Genomic DNA, 22,940 nt, shown 5'->3' on the forward strand with positions numbered 1-22,940 from the left:
CCTGACTAGGGATTGAACTCATCCCCCTGCATTGGGAGTGCAGAGTCTTAACCACTGGGCTGCCAAGGAACTCCCCCCACACTGGACTTTCCCATCACATCCCCAACAGTTTCTTTGACCTCTTGTGTAATCTATCCTTCCTTCCACACCCATCCACAGGTGACCATTGCTTTGCTTTTGTCACTGTATATTAATTTGCATTTTCGAGAATTTTATATAACTGGAATCATGCATTGAGTCTTTATGGAGTGAATGAGGGTCTGACACTTTCCTTCAGCATAATGATTTTGATATTCATCTATGTTGTGTGTGTACATTTCTTTTATTGCTGAGTAGTAGTCCACTGCATGGATATACCACATCTGTTTATTCATTTACCTGCTAATGAATAGTTTCACTGTTTCCAATTCTTAGCAGTTACAAATAAACTTGCTTTCAACATTCATATACAAATCTTTGTGTGGATTTGTGTTTTCCTTTGTCTTGGGTGTTACATGACTGAGTCACATGATTGGGAGATGTCTAACTTTTTGAGAAACTGCCAAACAGTTTTCCAAAGTGGTTGTACCATTTTACATTCCTACTAGCCATGTATAAGAGTTTAGTTGCTCCATATCCTTGTCAGCACTTGGTATAGTCAGTCTTTTTAATTTCAGCCAAAATAATGAATACATAGTGGTATTTCATTATATTTTTTAATTTATGTTTCCGTGATGATTGATGATGTTGAGCATCTATTTTTGTGCCTATTGGCTATTCACGTATCTTCTCTGACGTGTTGGTTCAGAAGTTGTACCCAGTTTTTAAATTGTTTTGGAAAAGTTATTGAGTTGTTCAAGTTCTTCATATATTGTTATATTTCCCTTATATTTTTATGTCTGTCTGATAGAAGTATTATAATTTCTTCCAATCTATAGCTTGCTCTTCATTTTCTCAGTTTTGTCTTTTGAAAAACAAAAGGTTTCATACTTTGATGTAGCTCAGTTTACTGATGTTCATGGTTGGTACTTTCAATGTTCTAAGAAATGTTTGCCGAGCTCAGAGTTGCAATGATTTTCTCCCTGTGTTGTCTTCTGGAAGAATCACGGTTCTAGGCTTTCCTTTTAGGGCTCTAACCCACTTTGGGTTAATTTTTTTTTCATTCTGGGTTAATTTTTGTGAACAGTGTGAGGTGACCTTTTTCTTATCAGTAAGAAATAAGAAATTGTTTATTATCAGTATTCAATTTTCTAGCACCCTATGTGCATTATATGCATTTTTGTATATATACAAGCATTTTTCTGAGTAAATGTCCTTAGACTTCAGCAGACTGCTAAAGAGGTCCCTGGCAGATATTCTAGAGATTCCAGCAGAATGAGAGATAAGGAGCTGCAGACTTTCAGGGAAAATACTCTTGATGTGCTTGTAGGAATCCAGCATGTCAGCCCACCCAGTATGGGGCACCCTTTTTCAGCACGATGATACTGCATAACAACCATAGATCTGGTCCAGAGTGCTGACGGAGTCTTGTCAGAGATGTGAATGGAATGCCCCAACCACATCAGGAAGCGTTAGGCTGATGATTTTGTAATTTCAAGGAGGATTGCTCGCAGCCCCTGGTCTACTCATGGAAGGGGTCACCGCCTCTTGTGTGATCACTTGATTGAGCTTCACATGTCTTTGTCCTCAGGACATATCCAAGTCGTCCTGTTTAGGCAGGGTGGCCATCTGTCCCAGTTGGCCTGGAACAGTCCTGGTTTATGCTATAATTCATTTGATTTTTAAAAATCTTTTGGCCATGCTGCACAGCATGTGGGATCTTAGTTCCCCAGCCAGGGATCCAACCTGGGCCACCCGCAGCGCATCGCACCCCCCCCCCGGCCCCCCGCATTGGCAGGGTGGAGTCTTAACCACTGGACCCACCAGGGAAGTCCTGACATTTTGCTTTTGCTTTTTTAAATTGAAACATTGTTGATTTGCAATGTTCTGCCAGTTTCTAGTGTACAGCAGAGTGATTCAGTTATATATATTCTTTTTCACATTCTTCTCCACTATGGTTTATTACAGGACAGTGAATGTCGTTCCTTGTGCTACACAGTAGGACCTTGTTGTCTATCCATCCTGCATATACTAGTTTGCATATGCTAATCCCAGACATGCTTTATTACGAATAGGGCCCATTTCACTCTCAGAAGTTCCACTCTCTCCTGTACCAGTATCAGAAAGCGCTCTGATTTGTTCAAGTAGTTCTGTTAGTTTCTGTCTTACAGGCTCTGAGGATCATGTACCCTGCGAAGCACTTTGAAATCCATGGCTTCCGATCTTGACTCTGCAGAGCTCTGGGTGCTCCTTCAAGACCCTTTACAAGTACCCACAGGAGAAAGGTGTAAGGCATGTGGCTGGGATTTTTCGCCTCTGTTTTCCATATGGAGAGTCTATGCATGCTTGTGTGGCTTGTGGGAACCTAGATCCCCCAATCAGGGACTGAAACCCGGGCCCTCAGCAGCAAAAGCAAGGAGTCCTAACCACTGATCACCATGCTTGCTTTTTCTTTTTTTTTCAATTCGTGTTAAAAACATGAAATGCTTCACAAATTTGCACATCATCTTTGCCCAGGGGCCATGATAATCTCTGTATCATTCCAATTTTAGTATATGTGCTACCAAAGCAAGCACAATATGCTTACTTATGAATCCAAGAAAGTTTGAAAGCTGCTCATGTAATTCATCGCGTTTTCCTCTTTGCATTGACTGCCAGGAAGCTCAGCATCTCTCAGTCCACCAATAACAAGTGCTCAGAACCTCCGAACCTACATATTTCACCCTTGAGTATCTTTTCTTTCCCTCTCCACGTTTCCCCTTCACCTGCTTTTCTTGTCTTCTCATTCTGCTGCCACATATATGTTTTTGCATGCAACCTCAAATCCTTTTTGGAAAAAGTCAAGGTTCAAATGAATGCATTAAAACAAAAAAAGGATACTTTTTCTGTAGAGGAGATTTTTACAGATGGGAAAGGAATGTGATTAGAACAAGGCACGATTTGGCATGGTGAGTACACACGTGTGTTTGTAGGATATGTATATACACGTGGAAAGCCTTGTGAAGTTTGTCATTTTCAAAGTTAAGCTGGTCTTCTGGCTTCAGAGGACATTTATACTTGGAAGATTTTAGGGGAAAAAATACTCCAGGTTGGGCATGCCTGCGGTCTACACTCCAAAGAATCTGCGTTATGGTTTAGCATTTTCAGATTTTGTCTGGGATTATTTTTCTGGTCATTATAAAATGAGGACAAATAGTTATCAAGAAGAAATCAAGGGAAAGAGGGACAGGAAGGAAGTGCTCTTGCATAGGAAGGGGGCTGGATTTTAAGTGATCTTGAGTAAGAAATGGGTGCCTTAAATCTTATCTGAGTTTCCATCTCATCTGCTGTGAATCTGTGGTCAAGTCCTTTTTCTCCCAAACATAGGGACTCTCACCCTCTGCTGCACACTAGAATCACTGGGAACTTAAAAAAAAAATATTCTGATGCCTCAGTTTCTTCCCCAGAGAACCTGGTTTAATTGGTCTGGGGTGGGGCCTCAGCATGGGGGTTTCTAAAAGCTCCCCTGGAGATTCTAATGTGCAAGCCAGGGTTGAGAACCACTGCCCTAAGAGAAGGAAAAAAATAAAATTAATAAGCACCTGCCTCCTGTTTCTCTCTCTGGGGGCCCTAGGGTGTGGCTGCGATTTGTGAGATAATGGGCCAGATTCTAGTGAAGGAGTTGAGAAGGGGAAGGCGGGTAGGAATAGATTAACCCTTTGTATTCCATTGAGTACTCTTGGTTGATAAGTGTTCATCACCATTTTGCCCACCATTTGCAAGAAGGAACACACATCCTGACCCAGTACACACACACACACACACACACACACAGCCTTAATCTGCATGCAGTTCACTTGATATTTTCTATTCCAATGTACTCCATTCTTTTACTTTAGGAAAAAAAAGTCTGCTTACTGCCACTATTTAAACAACATTCTGGGACTTCCCTGGTGGTCCAGTGATTAAGATTCTGCCTTGCAATGCAGGGGACGTGGGTCTGATCCCTGGTCAGGAACTAAGATCCCACATGCAACCACGGAGCCCAAGCACCACAACTAGAGAATCCACAAAGAAAGATCCCGCATAATGCAACTAAGATCCAGTGCAGCCAAATAAATAAATATCTTTAAAACATAAATTAAACAACATTCTATGAAGGCTTGTGGACCCAGATAAATTAAACACCTCTGGAGAGCATTAAGATGCTCAGTCTATAACAACTTAGAACTTTTTGCAAAGGTGCTATGGGAAGAGAAGTTTGTACAGTAATATCAATATATGTAGAACAATGCTCGTGCCCAACTACAGTCACAGTTTCAGGAACATGATCTCAGTGAATCATCCCAATAATAATGTAAGATGGGTACTGTTCTCTCCAGGGCTTCCCTGATGGCTAATCTCGTAAAGAATCTGCCTGCAATGTAGGAGACCCAGGTTCAATCTCTGGGTGGGGACGATCCCCTGGAGAAGGAAATGTGAACCCACTCCAGTACTCTTGCCTGGAAAATCCACTGGACAGAGCAGCCTGATGAGCTACAGTCCATGGGGTTGCAAAGAGTCGGACATGACTTAGCAACTAAGTCCCCATCTCCATTTTAGACATGAGAAAGTCAAGGCCAAGCACATATCCTGCAGCACAAGTCCTGCAGCTAGAAAGCAGAAGAGTTAACTTCATCCAGAACAGCAGATCTAACCTCAGCCCTGTCACTGAAGGAGGGTAACCGTGTTCACTGAATATTAATAGATTTGCACGCCTGAACTTTGGGGAGCAGAAAAGGGATGGAGTAAGTTTTACCAGAGGTGGCTGCTGGGAGAGCAGGGCCTGCTGCTTATACAACTTGAGGGCCTGACTTAAGAAAAAGAATACGAAATTATGAGTCTGAAATTAGGTACGAAATTTCTTTGAATTAAGAAATCACAACAGGGGCTTCCCTGGTAACTCAGTGGTAAAGAATCCACCTGCCAATGAAGGAGACACAGGTTCCATCCCTGATCTGGGAGGATCCCACATGCTGCAGAGGAACTAAACCTGTGTACCACAACTATTGAGCCTGTGCTCTGAGCCGGGGAGCCACAACCACTGAAGTTTACATGGCCTAGAGCCCACAGACTGCAACAGGAGAAGCCACCACAATGAGAAGCCTGCACACCTCAACTAGAGAGTAACCCCCATTCGCCACAACTAGAGAAAAGTCTGTGCAGCAGCAAAGGCCCAGCAGAGCCAGAAATAAATAAAATCATTTAAAAAAAAAAAGTAAAAAAAAATCACAGCAAAGGCATACCTTAAGAAGCTGAAAAATACCACCAACACCACAATTTCCCAACTCCTCTTCCCCTCCGCTGGACCTCCAAAATGCCAGTGGCCACTCCCATACACCCTACTCAAGGTCAAGTGCTCCAGGGGGAATCAAAGTGGAGAGAGATGGTGGTCTCTGCTGCTTGCCACTATCAAAAGCAAACAACTTTCATAAATTTCACATGAACAGGTGACCAATGAATACATTTCTAGGTCCCCATCAGGGCCTTACAAAGAGGCATACCAAGTAAGGGACCCAGGGGCTTAAGTTTCACTGTCTTCCCAGTAACCCCACAGGTGGAGTTAAAGGCTCTATATTATATCTTGAGAGCAAGCGCTTTGAAGTCAGCTTGAGCTGAACTTCAACCCTGACTCAGACATTTTCTGCCTTCTCTTTGAGCTTAGATGATCATTTGTAAAACAGGCATCCTACGGGGCTTCCTTGGTGGGTTCAGTGCTTAAGTCTCTGAGCTCCCAATGCAGGGGGCCCCAGTACCATCCCTGATCAGGGAACTAGATCGTTGCACATGCTGCAATGAAGATTGAAGATCCTTCGTGCCATAACTAAGACCCAGCGCAGCCAAATTAAAAATAAAGAATAAAAAAAATTTAAAGAATAGGCATGCTAGCAGCATCTACCTTCTGGTCTCTTTGGGGGATCAGAGGAGACAAGGAAATGTCCTGCAAACTGGATGGATGTAGGGAGGCCAGATGTAACAAATAAAAATATAGGACATCCAGTTAAATTGAAATTTCAGAGAAAAGTGCATACATTTTTAGTAAAAGTATGTGTCACCTATTGCAGAGGACATACTTATACTAAAAGTTATTTCTGTTTTTCTATAATTCACATTTATCTGGGCATCCTGATCTCAGAAAAATATGATTGCTTGAGCTTAACAAATGGCAGTGGTTGACACTGCTTTCAGACTGAAGCAGCCTGGGTGCTTATAAAGGGGCTTCCTGAACATTAGAAAGTGGGTGAGAGGAAGAAAAATGCTGTATAGGCTCTGTTCATGACAGTTTATTATGGGGAAGATGGAAAGAGGAAAGGATGAAGTGGGGAGCCTTCATTTAAGGGTATGTGTGGAGGGTATTATACCAGACTTTAGGTAAGCCAGTTAAGTTCTTGGGACCTCAGTTTCTCCTATGTGCAAAACGGGTCAAAGGAGATCCTCGAACACTCCTCCCACAGATACCAGAAATGGCACTTTCTCATCATACAGACGTCACCTCCTCAGGGAGGTCCTCCCTGACTACTCCAGCCAAGATTCCTGTTCCTTGCCCCAGCACATACTTCCCCTCCGCCATAATAATTATAACTTTCTGAAATTGTCTTGATTCTTTCCTTGATTGTTTGTTTACGGTCTGTCTCCCAGTACTAGAGTTAAGTTCCGGGAAGGAACAAAACTAGTCTGACTTGTTCTAGCTGAATCTCCCAAGAGCTGTACCTGGCACATAGATGTTCCACAGATGTGGAATGAATGAAGAGGTGGCTGAATGAGTGAATTCAGTGTCACCCTTGAGGTCCCTTCCAAGCAGTCTTTCTCTTCTGGGGGGGGGGGGGGGGGCGTCTGGGTTGCCGAAAGAGGAGGTGTGGGTGTCGGTGGGTGGGGAGGAGGCTGAGACCTCGCTTCCTCTAGGACCGGTTGGAGCGAGCGCGTCCGGCTGGGCTGCAGGCGCCGAGGGCAGCGCTGAGGCAGCTGCAGGGCCGCAGCCCCGCGCCCCGCGTCCAGCCGCCGGGGGTGTGCGCGCCCGCGGAGCCCGGCGCCGCGCCTCGGCGCCCCCACGCGCCCACGTCGCGGCGCGGGGACCCGGGCGGGGGCAGAGGGAGGGCCCGGCCGAGGGAGGGGAAGGGGCCGGTCCTCCCCGCGCAGGCAGCGGCCGCGGCAGCCCAGGAGGCGGAGGCAGCGGCGGCAGCAGAGGCAGCAACGTGCCCGCCGCAGTCAGCCCGGCCGCGTTCGACCCGCGCCCGCCTGGCCGCCGGCACCGTGCCGCGCCCGGGCGCCCTCTCCACGGCGCGCGGTGAGTACCGCCCGCGGCGCCCAGCCCGGGCCTGCCTGCGGGGATTCGCCGGGCTGGTGTTGACCCGGACCCCCTGGCCTGGAGCCTCTCTCTCGCACTCGGCCAGCCAGGGCCTCCGCAGCTGTCGGGGCCCTCGAGGGCGCACCGGCAGGGTCGCGGCGTCCGGGGCTCCCGGGGTGTCTCAGGCACAAGGGCAGCGGGGAGAGCGCGCAGATCTCATGAAAGTCTGTCCCGGGGCTCCGAGCCTCAGTTTCCCCTTGCGCCCGGGAGGCCACGACCCTAAAGTGTGCGCTCCCGCGCGGGACAAGTGCAGGGCGCTCAGACTCGCCGGGGTCCTCCGCGTTTGGTTAGTTTTATGGCCCCGGTGGTTCGCGATGAGCAGCGATCCCCTCATCAGACCCAGAGACGCCTGGAGCCGGGAGCCAAGCTCACGCCCTCGGGCGCTGGTAATGGGGTAACGGAGCAAACGGCTGGAATCCCAGGGATGGTGCTAGAATGGCCCCCTGAACCTTTTTCTAGCTGTGTCTCTCTCTCTCTTTTTTTTAAAAGCCATCTGCGCTCGGCCAGCTATGGTCCAGCTCTCCGGGCTTTGTACCGGAACCGGCGTCCGGGCGCTAGCTGAAGTTGGAGCTGAAGCTTAGAAAACTTTACATCAGAAGGATGTTTAGAAGGAAGCGAGAGTTTGTTGTAATGGGACAAAGCGGAGAATGGAATGGGGTTGTTGCTTTTTTTTTTTTTTTTTTTTTAGCGGAGCAGCCTGGGGGTTAAACGGCCGTGATGGCTCTTAAATCTATCTCCTGTCCCCAAACAAATAGGTTATACACTTAAGAAATGTTAGGAAAGCTTGACCGGGAAAAACTTTCACATCCCGAAATCTTCAATGCGCGAAATTCTCAGCCGCATGAAAGGGAAGCGCTTTGACGGTTTAAGGTTCCTACTTCCTTTAGCGAAGCTTCGAAGCTTCGCTGGGACTAAGAGTTGACAGCATGCACGCTTGCTCTTTAAAAAGCATGACTGATGCTGCGACTTTTATGGATACCTTTTTTCTTTTCTTCCCCCGAAATGCAACGTAATCTTTCGAATTACTTTTTTAAAAATAACCTTGAGGTATATATAAATCACCCCTAGTGGAGGTACCTTTTAATTACGGGGACGCAGTGGAATGAGTGAGCGTCGGAGCTGGGTGTTGTGGGCAAGGCAGAGGCGAGGTAGAATGATTTACAAACATCAAGTGAGAATCTGAGTGCTGAATTAGGTTTGAGTTAGGGCGCTCCCTTCCAAAGGAAATTATAACCAGCGGACAATTGTATTTCAAGCTGAATCTGTTCATTTCGCGAGCCCTTTGCTGCTTGAGTGAAATTTCTACTACTAGAGTCTGAGCTAGTAGCCGCTTTACCAGCCTATGGTCCTTTGGGGGGCGGTGGGGTTGTGGGGGGAGTTTGGGGCAGAGAGGAGAACCTCCTTTTTAAAATAATGATTGTGGAAAAATCTTCAGGCAACTTTACCCAAGAAAGGTTCATTTTTTCCCCACCTTTCTCTCCCCATCACTTTAAGCCCCTTAAACTTTATACTTCCTTGCATTTAGACGTCCTCAGACTAGGAAAAGTTAATTAGTAATTTATGTAACAAATGCCGACAGTATGAATCTTGCTTTAGACTAAGCATTAACTCCTGTTTGTATCCCAAATCTCCTTGCCTTTTGAGCAAATTCTAAATTTTGCAATTTCGACCTATGTGGCTAGATCTGAAGAGAACTGAGCTTTTTAAAAAGCACTTCATGTGTCCCATACCTAGTTAGTTGTTCCAGTCTTTTAACTGTAGGTTCACAATATGATAAACTATTTTACCTTAAAGGTCTCAGCATTTTTCCTGTCTTGAAAATAGCTCACCTATTAAGTGTAGTGACTGTGTATGAGAATATTCCATATTCTCCACATACATCTTTCCTAGTATGAAATAGCTAAAGACAATACAACGAAATGTTATTATCCCAATACTTTGAGATTTAGAAAAACAGATGTTTTCAGCCCTGGAGTTTTAGAATCTTCTTTTCATGCCTTTTGTGTTGTATTAAACACATCATAAAGAAATATGATTTGTTGACTTGTTATAGGATTACCATTTGGCAAAAACACCCAAGACATGCTGTTTCAAATACGCAGTATTACTTCTGCTTTAAATTGCATGTAAGAGATCGCAAGCCTTGTTCCAGACGGATAAATTGATAAAATGCTAGCTGCTGTTGGGAGAGCAAAACAGTCCTCCACACACAGACACACACACACAAAAAGACCAAAAAAAAAAAAAATTGCTTTGTGGTGCAGCTGAGTACATTTTGAATTAGGTTGAGCGAGCTACTGAGACCCTGGGCAGCTTGGGGAAAAGTATCCACAATTCAGGCATGTCCGCTTTAAGACGTTTTTGGTTCCCCCAGGACAAGATGACTCCTTTCCCACAAAGAAGAAACCGTTTCCTTATTTTTTCAGTTACTTTTCCAAAGATAACTTGTGTCAGGCGCAGGAGACCAGAGTTATGCAGAAAGTCAACCGTAACCAGCTCCAAAAAACGAGGACTCATTCTTACTCCTTCTACCAGATGTTTTTTAGGTGTCCTCAGCTGGAATGCCCAGTTTGAAACTAATTAGGCCAGCAATAAACTCCTTGTATAATAAAATCGCAGGCCGTTATGCTGCATAAGTGGGGTTCCCGGCAGCTCATGACAGATGCCTCTCTCTCGGCAGAAAGAGCCCATGGCTGTCAGGGAAAAATGAAGTAAGTGGGAATATCTTGTTTGGATTTTTTTTTTTGCCTGGCCCTCAATATCCAAGCACACCACACACAGCACCTTCTCTTCTCCAAGGAGGTGGGTTGCATCAGGGGTTGAGTTTTGTCTTTGGGGACAGGCCTCCTTAGCATAAAAATGCTTGGGGAAGAAGGAAAACCATAAGTATTAGGCAGTGGCCACAGGTCTGAGGTATCGTGTTGAGTGTTGGAGTGTGTGTGTGTGTGCACGCGCGTGCACATGGAGACTGGGTCAGAAGGCTTTCTCTCCACTAGGCACAGATAAAATGCAGGGTTCTTCGGCCTGACTAATGTCAATTCCTTCCAGGAGAGGATAACTTTTTCCCTTAAAGATTTTTTACCTCTTTCTCCTGAGGTAGTTCTCCTTATCTGCAGGGCGGGGTTGCAGGGGAGAGTTGGTTTGTGGAGATGAAGTGGCTGGTTATTCAGTTACCTCCGAAGGCTGAACCTTCTTCCTCTTGCCAAGATTGAGTTTTGTTGGTGGAAGGAAACTTTTTTTCCTAGCTAGCTGCTCTGAAAAAGGAGTCGGTGGACTTGGCTCAAAAGGAATCCCTTTACAGAGAATTAACCCCAGAGCTGAGAAAACATGGCCTGTTGACAGAAAACACACATATCCAGTCATTCCCCGCCCCACAACGCCTCCTTCACTCCCCACCTTCCTCTCTGACCCCCAACCCCTATACCATAACAGCTTTCTGAAGGGCCCACTTTCTGTTGCCCTACCGTTTGTGGCTGTTCAAACAGTCCCAAACGTACAAAACAAAAAGAAGGCTCTGCTAGGGAAACAATTAGCAGAGAATTCGCCAGAGACAATGCTTCATTTTCCCATTTGAAGATCGTAACTGGCCTAATGGTATTTAACTAACACCTCTTCTAATCCGAGGATAAACCCCCCTCAGTCAGGTGACAAATACTTGAAATGACTGTCTAAGACCCACTGTCTTGCAGGAAATGAATCAGAGGGGCCAGAACTAGTTCTTTGTTGCATGTGATTTAGAATCAATTTCAAGATACGAGTGTGCCAGCCAGGTGGATGGAGGGGAAAAGGACGAAGAAAGCCATAGGCTTTAAATTTTATTTTTTTGGCTGCTTCTTTTCTTTCTTTTGCTCACTTGCTATCGATGGCTTTGTCATTTCTGTCTGCTTAAATTCTGTCCTTATGTTTAATAGTGATGATGAAAATAACCGAGCGTTTGTATGCCAGGCCTGAAATCAACTCTTGACATGTATTTTTCAGGATGGCTCTGACAACATTTTGAGTTAGGTATTGTTACTATTATTAATTTTCCCAACTTTGTTAACAAAGAAACGGAGTCACAAGTCAAGTGTCTGACAAGGCTGAAGGGTGTGTAGGCCAGAATCTAGGCCTTTAACCTTCTACTGACTGGGCTGTGAAAACCTTGCCTCCGAGAATATTTCTGCTCTCGTTTCCCTTTGAAAAGAGATGCTGAATTTGGATGATTTTAAATGTGCTGAGCACAATGATTTTCTGATTGTACCCTGATTTTTTTTGCCACTGTCCTAAATGATAGAAAAATCACACTAAGTGTTTAGAAAACACAAATCTGGGCCTTGGTGAACCATGATATTTAGCAGGTTGTATATGGTCTATAAAGGAAAAAAAAGTTTATTTACAAGGACTAATTTGATTTGTTCCTTCAATACTATAACACTACACATTTCAGTTCCTAAAAAGAGTCAATAAATTTACCGGCAGTGGCAAGGCCCGAAAACGTTACGGTAGACTGTCCAAATCCAGTTTACCGGAAGGTGCTGGATCACTATGGGTGGGTTGTTGTTTGGAGGTTGGAATATAAACATTTGGAGTTCGAAGAATAATTTGGAACAGGTGGTCCCAAGAGTCAGGTAACCGGAGCGATTTATCTTTGCCACTTTGAAGGTTAAGAGAGGCTTGGCGGTTGCCTGAATCTGGGACAGGCAGCCTGAGGGTCAGGCAAGGGCTGAGAGGGCCCCCACTTTGGAACGGAGCCTGGAGGGATGGCTGAAGGGGTCTCTGCACATAGACCCCGGTCTGTAGAAAGCAGGACTTCGTCTTGCGTGTCATCGCCCAACTGTTGATACTAGTTAGGGCGCAGCAGTGACTGCTTATACATTTTTGCAGAGGCTGCCTCTGCTTTCAGATATATGCAGAAATTGACAGCAGGAGCTCAGAGGAACAGGCAGCCAAGGAAACAGGTTTACTTCTCACCAGTTTTGAGAATGTGCATATGCCGACTGTCTTTGCCTAATAATGCCTGTTTAGACATATTTAAACTTGAACCAAAGTTTTGAAAGAGGCTAGAAATTATTTTGTCTCTTAGTATCCGTAGTATTGTGTCAATAACATGAAAACATATGTGGTTTCAATGGTTTGGGTTTTTCCCCTCTAGTTTCCTTTTGAAGATCTAGTAAAGTTAGATTTTTAGATCTGTGCATTCCCAGATTTAACATATCTGCCCCTATGTACTTATAATCATTTGAAGGAGAATTGTCGGCTCTTTGTGAATTTAACTAAAGGAAAAAATGTTAAAATAGACATTTTTTTTTCTCCCAAAGAATGAGGAACTGGAGGGTTAGACTACTGTCTTACTTTTGTCTCGCATCAGCTGAATCTGTCACCTCCCCTTTCTTTTCTGTTCATCTCCCAAGAAGGGTCTTTCATAACTGAAATGTACAGTATATTAGCCAAAAGATGTTTTAATTTTGTAAAGAAAAATCATGCCAGAGACGGCCGAGTCTGTTTCAACCATTATTGTTTCTGTAGTGTGCATACTTTGGGTTTCATGGTTAAGATGTGGGTTTGCCAAGAAAGAAAATTACAGCAAGAAATATGTTGAAAACATATACACTTCTGTTTGAGAAATGGGAAAAACACGGAAAAATTCCACACGGTAATTGCTTTAACGTGAGTTTTAAATGTCATTGTTTGACTTATGTCAAAAAGTCCCTCTTAGCTAATTCTCACAGATGCTGTTACCAAATATCTCACCTTAAAAATGGCAAATGTGGGTCTTACTCTGATGATTTGGAGGCTTTCAGAGATATCTGCAGTCCCAGTGGAAACATTCCAAATTTTTAGATTGTGCAGGCTGTGTGTGTGTGTTTTTTTTTTAAGGTTACTTAGATATCGATTTTATTTTCTTGACCCAAAATAAGAAAACACGGGGAATTCTCAAAAGCTTTTTACAGGCTGCTATTATGAGAAAAGACGCCAAACCAACATGTATTAGGTCATGAGCTTGAAGTGCATAAATAAGCCCTTGAAGGTCACCAAAACAGGGCGAAAACCACCAGTTCTCTTCACCTCGGCCAAGTCTGAATTCCTGCCTGTTAGACGTGTTTGGTTCAAGTGGACACAGAGCAGGGGTTTCTGAGCCTACGGTTGAAAGATCTTGATTTGGATTCCGAAGACGTTCTTGCAGGGAGAAGCTAGATTGGAGGGCTGGAATTCCCATCGCCTTTGGATCTCTCCCTCCCACGGCTCCACCAAAAAAGCAGGTTCCAGGGCCACCCCTTTCTCCAAAGCCGATGTTTCATTCCTGGTGTTTGGTGATGTGGAAGCCAGAGGTCGAAAATGGCTTGTGTTCCTTCTGGTCAACTGCTTCACCTCCCATCCCCTTCCTGTAGTAACTTTGCGGTTAAGGTATTAGTAGTTTCCCAAAACAATTTTTTGTTGTTGTTGTTGTTCTAGGAACACGTATGTGTTTTTTGGCCTGTGGGGTATAAGATATAAGTACAGACCTTTCGGTCTTCATTGATGGGCAGCTCCTGAGAATTCAGAGAGATGGAGAGAATTCTGCCGCATCCCTGAATTTGGTGCCAACCCTGGGGCTGATGGAAATTCCACGCAGGGAGAAAACCTCCTCGCAGGAGACACAGAAAGGGTTTCGCTGCAAAGAAGATTGTTTTCTTTTGTGGGTGTGTATTATTTGCAAGGATGGGAACTTTAGTTTCACGGTGTTCTAGAAACACTTGTCTCCCCAGCAAAGGTCTGAATGCCCTTCCTAGTGGGGAAGGGGGAGGGGGAGAGAAGCCGAGCAGCGGGCAGATTCCTGCCCCTCTGGCCTTTTGTGTAACTGGTACAGCAGAGGGAAGCGGTGACTCGCTGCTTAGAGGGTGTCATGTGGCATAACAAGTTGTGACTTGCCTCTTGTGTTGTAAACAAAGTTTTGGCCCCATCCAGCCGTGAAAAAGAGTAGAGCTGAGAAGATTATTCACCTCTGGGTCTGTGATGGGGCTTTCTGGTGGTCTCCCCTTGCTAAAGAGCCCGGACTCCCCGGAGACTCTTAATTTTGGAGTGTGGAGCGAAGAGGAGGGTGGGAGGGGAGAAAGAATGTCTTAAACTCAGCAAATGTCTGAAACGCTCCGAATTTCTCCAGCGTTGCTGTGACACCCACGAGAAAGACGATGAAAGGCCACAGAAGCAGGCTTCTGGGCGGATGGGGCTAAACAGAGAGGTTGGGGGCTTGCTAGTAGTTTGATCTAGAGGAGAGAGTTTTCGGACACCTTGGGACCTCTAGAATGCCTTGCTATTTGAAAATGTCTTTCCATGCAGCTTTGCTATCCTTTCTTCATGCTTGTTTTTAGAGAATTAGGTTTTAGTTTTGTTTTTTAAAAAGACACAAGATTTGTTTGGGAATAACAAGTGGCTCATGGTTACTGAATACTTACTATGTGCCAGTGTGCTAAGCAAACACTTATGTTTCTGACTCCAGATAGCCTTCGATGGAATGTTCTATTATTATTACCTCTATATTACAGATGTGAAATTGAATCTCATGGAGAAGTAATTCTTCCACGGTTACATGGCTCATATGAGAGCCAGAATTGAACCTAGTCTTAATTCCTAACCACTAGTATACCCAGCTCTCCCACCTCCCACCCCCTGACGCTGGTGTAATGAGAGCTACGTTTCCTGTACATGTCTGCCTTGGAGAACTAGATTTCAAAGTCAGTCTCCAGTTGTTTTGCCTGGAGGATATTCAGTGATGATCAGGTATGAAAGTTGAGTTCAGAAATAAGCGACATTACCTGATTCTTACAGAATCTTGAGCCTGCCCTTGTAGAGTAACTAAAGTTTAAAATTGGAATCTGTTGAAATGGTGGCTACATCACTGCAGTTAGCTGGTCTAAGCTATTGCCTATGGCTGCTTCTTTGCTAACAGAGTTATGTAATTACTATAGAGACTGCATGGCCTTTTACAGAATGTTTGCTGACCCCTCAGCTATTGCAATATGACAAGACAAATTTTGTTGACAAAGAAGAACATGCGCTTGGGACATGACATATACCATTTCGCCGATTTTATTAATACTATTTACTGAGTGTGTCCTACATGCCTTGTGTGTTGCATGGTGATGGGGAAAGTTATAAATGCATTCATTCTTTCACTCATTTATTCAGCTTTATTTATTGAGCTGTGTTCTAGGCTTTGGGCTAATTACTGGTGACCCAAAGGCAAGAAGGACCCAATCTGGCACCTCTGGTAGCAGGATTGATATTTGCGTGGATCGCTAAGATTCATGAGCCAGGAGCCAGGTTGCTTGGGTTCAAATCCTTGCTCAACATTAACCGACTATTTAATGTTGGGCAAGTTACCTAACATTTACATATCTTGGTTTCTTCACCTATAATTTAGGGTGGTTATCATGGAGATATGGGCTTCCAAGGTGGCACAGTGGTACAGAATCCACCTGCCAATGCAGGAGATGCAAGATTCACAGGTTCGATCCCTGGGTCAGGAAGATCCCCTGGAGTTTGAAATGGCAACCCAATCCAGTATTCTTGCCTGGAAAATCCCATGGACAGAGGAACCTGGTGGGTCCTTGGGGTCACAAAGATTTGTACATGACTAAGCATATGCACACACATCATGGAGCTCAAGCTAATAAAGTGCTTGCAGTACTATATGGCAAACAGTGTGAGCTATATCAAAGTCGGCTACTATATTATTGTTATTATTATTATCATTATTTAAGCTTAAATGCGTTATTTACATGCTTGCATGACCCTAGTCTCAGTTTTCCCTCTGTAAAATGGAGATGATGATAATAATGACAATAGTAACTGCTTCAAAAGGCCATTGTGAGAATTTAAATGAGGCAGTACATGTAAAACACCTTGTTTTGCTACAGTGCCTGCCTACATTGAATGCTCAATAAGCCAGCTATTATGCTCAAGCCAGCTGTCATTACGCTTGAGGTTATAGGGAATTAGATACTGGGCCAATGATGTGCCTTAAAGCTCTTGGTCAATGGAGTCTTTTTTCAGCATCAAGAGAATGTAGGGCAGTGGTTAACAATGCAGACCCTGAACTCAGACAGATCTGACTTGAACCTTAAGTCCACCACTCACTAACTATGCCAGCTCAGGTTGGAGGATGACCCCCTCAACTTCCCAAACAGTGGGGACAAGGGTCGCTGTATGTTAGGAGGTCCTGAGGGTTAGAAGGGGTAGCAGGGTGTTTGGCACATAGTAAGCACTCAATAAATGCAAGCTTGTATTATTATCACCCCCACTCCTTGCCCTACTCCCACCCCCCAGAAAGCACTGAACATTAGTAAATTTTAATTTGAAAATAAAAGAACACATTTTAAAACTGCCAAACAGATTTAAAATAATATTCATTAAACAAAATTAAAATATTCTATTAAAGCCAGACTTTGGGCTCAGACCAAATTTTTATAACCCAAGCTTAAAGGCCAAGGAGTCCCTCAGTCACAATGGGGACATTGTGATTGAACTTGAGACTTCAACGCTGCTATTGAGCGGTCTTTGAAATGCATGCACGTTTCCCGTTAAAATGAAAGGGAAGTCATGGGAAGAAAAAAAAATGAGGTTCTTGCTCACCCCAACAAACCTTAATGAATTGAAAAAGAAAAACAAAAGATTTCTCATTTTTCTCCTGCTGCCTTATCCTGCCAAAGACGCCTGGCCCCCTCCTAACCCCAGCTTTGAATGGTACCCACTCAGAACATTCCAGATCTGACATGCTGTACCAGATAAGCTAGTCTAGTTCTGGTCTTTGTCAGGTTTTATAAGTGGTGGCGTATCAGTGAGAGCTGGGACCTGAGAGCCCAGCTGCTAGGGTCCCATTCCAATGCTGCCTCACCTAACTCTGCCTTACTCTCCGTAACCAAAGATAACCTCCTCTTACCTTCCAGTAGCATCCTTCATCCTCACTGAGCCTGTCTTTGGCCTTTCACAACACATGGGAAAAGTAACAGCAGTGGACTGTGACATCCTTCTCTAGGTGACGTTTCCTAAGAAACTTCTGGGGTTTCTTACCAACCAGTGGGGGGCATGACCTCCTTCTCAGACCTTGGCTGTGATGTGGGGCCATGAGACGGGGAGGAGGGATGCTGGCAGCCGTTGGGGAGGGCATGGGGTGGACTCCCAGATCCACCCCCACCTGCTGTGTGATATTGGGCAGAGGACTTAGGCTCTCTGAGCCCCAGGCTCTTCATCTGTTCATGGGGCATTTGCCATCTCCTCAGCTACCCACTCCAGTGCTCTGGCCTGGAGAATTCCATGGGCTGTGTAGTCCATGGGGTCACAGAGAGTCAGACGTGACTGAGCGACGTTCACTCACTCCTCCATGCTGGGCTTGTTAAACAGCTTCAATACAGTGGTGGATAGGAACATGGCCTGCAGGTTCAGAAAGTGATGGTTCTTAGGGTACAGTGGACTTGCACCCACCCCTAGAAGTACTAAGAAAAGACAGAAAGTGACTGCTACTTGCCTGGGGAATATTCCTTCCTATTCTTCAAGTAGGTTCAGTCTTGGGATTTCAACATTCTGGAAGAATCTACTGGTCTCTGAAGGGCAGTCTTCTTCTTAATAGGGGAGTGGGGGAGGGTGTACCGTTTCCACATTAAAACATGCATGAATTTTTTTTTTTAGACTTCTGTCTTTATGTTATTATACATTTGAAAAATAACAGGCATTTCATAAAAATGGTTTCATATGTTTTTAACTGTGTAAGACAAAAGTGGTTTAAAAATCAAGTCCACCAGGTAATCATAGCAAAAGTGGCATCCAGGTATTTACAGTGAATGACTCAAGTAACAGAATTTTCTACTAACCAGAACTGGAATTCTGCACTCAGTTTTCAGGGGAGTACAGTGAGACAAACGAGTTTTCTCATTTGTAAAATCATCTCAGAGCACGTGTCTGGACAAATTCAGTCTGTATCTTGTATCTTCAGAAGAAGAATGGCTGCCCTTTGGATGAATATGATGCTAATTAAAATAACCTCAGTGCCAGGATCTGTTCTGATCGACTGTAAGGATCAACTCACTTATTCCTCACAGCAATTCTATGACGGAAGTCTATTACCATTCACATTTTAGAGGAGGACAGTAAGGCACAGAGAGGTTAAGTGGCTTGTTCAACGTCACACAGCAAGTAAGGAGTAGAGCCAGGCTTTGTATGCAGATGGTTCTAGAGACTGTCTTCATAACCCCTGCACTCCTGCCTCTTTAACCACCATAGAAAAAATTAAATTTTCCTTCTCTTTGACCTTCATGTTACTGGACAGCTAATTAGTTAGGGACAGGCATGTGAGGGAAACAAGAATATGTTGGTGTATTCTATTAGCCTCTGGTGCAGCATAATGCAGGGTTTAAGAGCCAGTCTGTCCAAGTCTATGACTTATTAATACTATCTTTGTGATCTTGGGCTTACTTAACTTCTTCCAGCGACAGTTTCCTCACTTAGGAAGTGAGGATCATGAATCTACAACATCAGAGTTAGCAAATATTAATCTACATCATCAGAGTTAACAATTATGACCTGAGTAGTAAAGGGCATCTGATACACAGTGACTGATTGTCTGGTGCTGTTTATTTCCTATTGGGGAGAAAGTAACTGTAGAAATTGTCTCTTCCAGTGAGGCACAGTTGCAGTGGGGTACAGTCTGGAGTGAAGGAGACGGGAAAGAGCCTGGGATGCGGGGCTCGAGCTGGAAAACAGCTCAGGATTTTCCATATGAGATCAGAGACACTGGCTTTCCTCGTCCCCACGTGAGAAGTTGCAGAGACAACTCCTCAGCAGGCAGCCTGGAACTCTTGAGCCTGCCAGGATTAGAATCTGCTTGAGGACCCCGCACCCCCCACCCCGGGGGGTGGGAGTGGGGCGAGGCTTGACTGTCACATGACCAGTACCTGGCATCGGGGAGACGCTCCCCGCCACCCCAGGACGAGCTGGACTTTGGGTGTGAACTCGACTCAGAGGCAGAGAACTCTTCCAAAAACCCTTGCCCACTTGCCTGTGCAAACTCAAACACAAAGCTGTGATTCCATTTTTCTTCTTCTTCCCTTTCTTCTGTCTTGGAAAATGCCCTTTTCTCCAGAAGCCTCAGCGGAGTTTCCAATTGCCAGGTGTGCAGACTGTCTGGGTTTGCCACCTTCTGCCTTCCTCCCCCGCTTCAGCCCCCCTCCATTTCCTCTTGAATATAGAAAATGGAATGTCATCCATTCGTTCAAAAATACGTATTGAGCACCAACTGTGTACCAGGACCTACCCTGGACACGGAATACAGTAGAGAACAGAAACAACCAAAATCTACTCCCTCATGGAGCTACATTTAAGTGGGGGAAAGACCACAGATAAAAACCTATATGTGTACAGTACCCTGAATGTCAGACGGTCATGCCTCTGTGAGGAAAAACACCAAGAGAAGGTTGATGGAAACTGTAGGGGGGGCGAGGTGAGGATGAGAGGGCTCCCTGAGCAGACAGCCTCTGAGCACACCACTGCTGCAGTGAGGGAACCCTGCCCATATCTGGGGAAGAGCATTCCAGAAAGAAGAAACCAGCAAAGGCAAAAATCTTGAGATGGGCGTGGCCTGGAGGCCAGTGGGCTAGGCCCACTGAACAGGGGGCAGGAGGCGGTAAAATTGTGGTGGAGGGGCCCCATCCAGGAAGGCCATTCTGTGTCAGTTAGATGTGTCTGAAGTCAACAGTATTATAATTTTTAAATGACTTTTTAGAAGTACGTAGGACCTAAATCTGAAGTCAGTCATTGCAAGTTCAGATAGCCAGAGTGGCCAGCCAGGTAAGAAGTTAATGAAATGAGCTGGGTAATTAACCAGGAGAAATGAGGACTCCGTATTGCCATGTGTTCTGATTTTTCAAAGACACCAAAACCTGGACCTTTGTGAGAAATGTTCTGACTTTTAAATCAGCGTGAGGAACCACGGGCATGCAACTGCGTGCTCACAATTTGAGCCCGCTCTTCCAAACATCCCTGTCGACCTTGGGAGTCTGACTTCAGTGAAAAGGCATCAAGCCTTTCTCACACACTGTCTTTTCTTTTTTACCAATTCCTAACCAGAAGAATGCCAAGAGATGCTAAAAATTGTTTCCAGGAAAAAGTAGGACTTGAATCTCTTGGGGATGGGGGCTGAGATATCTTCCAAGGAGCAATCAGTTTGCTTCATTTTTTATGTCTTTCTCAGGACTTTTTCCTGATCACCCCTCATCATGGGTAATGGCAAACATGGTCCAAATCTGTCCTCCTTCAGGTTTCCATTAGTTTCATGATGATTATTATTTTGTCATCTGGGGTTGATTTAGGAGCGGTGAAATGTTTGCAGGTTTCGTAAATGGTTGTCAGCCACTGTTTAGAATGGCAAGGAACTTCTTGTGTTTTTCACATTGTAAGGACTGTTGTGATAGTTTCCAGTGGCCACAGACATGAAATGGCATAAAAGGAGGGGGCCTTGAAGGATTCCACATAGAGTGATTGGGAAATTGAGTAATTAGTTGGAGGTGGGGGGCTCGGTGGGGGGGAGCTCTGAGCCCTAAAGATCTGGGATGCCGAGGCTGACAACACTGACTTTATAGTCTGCCTTCTCAACCCCAAAGCTAGAGTTAAGCAAAATCCCAGCCAAGGGTCCACATAGCTATAAAAATTCTTCTGGACATAAGTAACAGAGAACTTACTTCCAAGCTGGTTTAAGTAAAAAGGAAATGTATTGACTTGGGAAAATGTAAAATTCTGGGGCGGGCTGGCTTCAGGTGCAGCTGGTTCAAGAGCTCAGATGTAGGTGATGCACCCATCTTTTAATTCATCCCTGCTCAGGAGGATTCCGTCCTTTGTCACGGGCCACCTCTGGAACTCGGGCTAGAGTGGGTGAACTCAGCAACATTTTCTGGAAGTGAGGAGTGGACTGGTTCCCTGTGGACCCCCAAATTGCAGTGTAATGCCGCTCTAGATTTGCCTTGACTGCTCCCCTTCTGTTGAGCTCCCCTGCCACTTGTCAAATGTGTAATTTCACTCTTTCTCTACATCACCTCCTCAAACATTCCTATGAGGATGGCACTTTTGCTCTGCCTCCCATGTGTTCTTTCCCACAGACCTAGAGGATGATCTTTTATTTCAAGTAAAGGTGTTTCAGGGGCTTCCCTGGTGGCTCAGCGGTAAAGAATCCACCTGCATTGCAGGAAACACAGGAGACGAGGGTTCGATCCCTGGGTCAGAAAGGTCCCAGGGAGGAGGGCACAGCAACCCACTCCAGTATTCTTGCCTGGAGAATCCCATGAACAGAAGAGCCTGGTGGGCCGTAGTCCATAGGGTTGCAAAGAGTCAGACACGACTGAAGCGACTTAGCACATGTGTGCTCAAGGGTGTTTCAGAGAGGGTCATCTCTTTTCATGGTGTCTTGTATAAAATTAATGCTCAGTATTGGGGTGCTCCAGCCAAGCATGGGAGCTTCAGTAGACTTCTGAGGAAAAAATGAAAACACCTCAGTATCACCTGGAGTGGCTGAAGTGACCCTGGGGAGGCTGTGCTTACGTTTCTGGGCCTCTGATGATCAGCGTGTGTTTCCTACCCTCCTCTGCGCTTTGCCCTTCATCATTGCCTCCACTCCATTATTGCCTTCACTCCATTATTGCCTTTTTCCTGTTGCCGTTAGTGACCCTGCAGTAACATCTGATGCAACACAGAGGTTGCAAGCCAGCAGCCAAAAAGCGTTTTGTTTGCAGAACATTTAAAGTAGAAAATGGAGCCAACATTTGAAAATCTGGACATAGCACATAAAAATGCAGATTTCCGGCTTCCGTTTAAAAATCAGAAGATCTGTTGACACTTTGCCCGCATCTTCACGTGACCTCAATTGACTGGAACTGGGAAATGACCACCTCTTTTAGATGGATGAGTTCTCAGTTCACCATGGTCCCCACCTTTCTCTGTTGTCTCCCCAGTGCGGGGGCTCAGGGTTAGTGACTGTTGACCACTGGGACGGTGATGTTGGTTGTCATACGGTAGGTTTCAGAGGGAAGAGAAAGAAGTCTTTCCTATATCCAGGTCTTCATCAAAAGTATGAAAATGAAGTGTAAATCAAGTTGGTCATTAGTATTAAGAAAAATAAGGAAAAGCACTTTTCTCAACCTCGGCCCTGTGAAGATTTGAGGTTGGACAGTTCTGTTTGTGGAGATGTGTCCTTGCATTATAGGATGGCATTTAACATGTCCACATATGGACCATACTGCTTTTGGAAATAAATAGTTCCCTGTGCTCCAGGCACCCACTACCCGTTTGGTAAGAAGAGTTACCATCAGAAAAAAAACCAAAAAACCGTTTTTGCCCTGAATTGCTCACTGGCGGGCCCTGCATTGGCAGTCGGGGTTCTGAGTTGGCTGATTTGGGTTTAATCATAGGTGAACTTGCCAACCATTGAGGCCACTTATGACAGCCTGTCTAAGATTTTATAGAAGGGATTCAGCATTGGAAGAGAGGCTGAACCATCTGA

General features: G+C 44.9%; 1 protein-coding gene and 1 non-coding gene across 4 annotated transcripts in view; one reads left to right on the plus strand and one right to left on the minus strand.

The window, feature by feature from the left end:
* Positions 1 to 2,550: 2,550 nt before the first annotated feature.
* On the minus strand, positions 2,551 to 2,654 carry LOC133045306 (U6 spliceosomal RNA). The gene has a single exon (XR_009690185.1). It is a non-coding gene; the product is annotated as a U6 spliceosomal RNA (small nuclear RNA).
* A 4,646-nt stretch (positions 2,655 to 7,300) lies between these two features.
* EYA2 (EYA transcriptional coactivator and phosphatase 2) overlaps positions 7,301 to 22,940 on the plus strand; it is a 253,772-nt gene continuing 238,132 nt past the window's right edge. The window contains exon 1 of one of the 3 annotated variants that reach the window (XM_061127413.1): positions 7,301 to 7,381. The gene's annotated coding sequence lies outside the window, so the exon portion shown is untranslated. Of the gene's footprint in view, positions 7,382 to 13,802; positions 13,826 to 13,891; positions 14,101 to 22,940 lie in introns of those variants that run through there. The other 2 variants (XM_061127417.1, XM_061127414.1) reach the window with 2 other exon arrangements.

Source organism: Dama dama, chromosome 23, assembly GCF_033118175.1.
Source record: "Dama dama isolate Ldn47 chromosome 23, ASM3311817v1, whole genome shotgun sequence".
Taxonomy (NCBI): domain Eukaryota; kingdom Metazoa; phylum Chordata; class Mammalia; order Artiodactyla; family Cervidae; genus Dama; species Dama dama.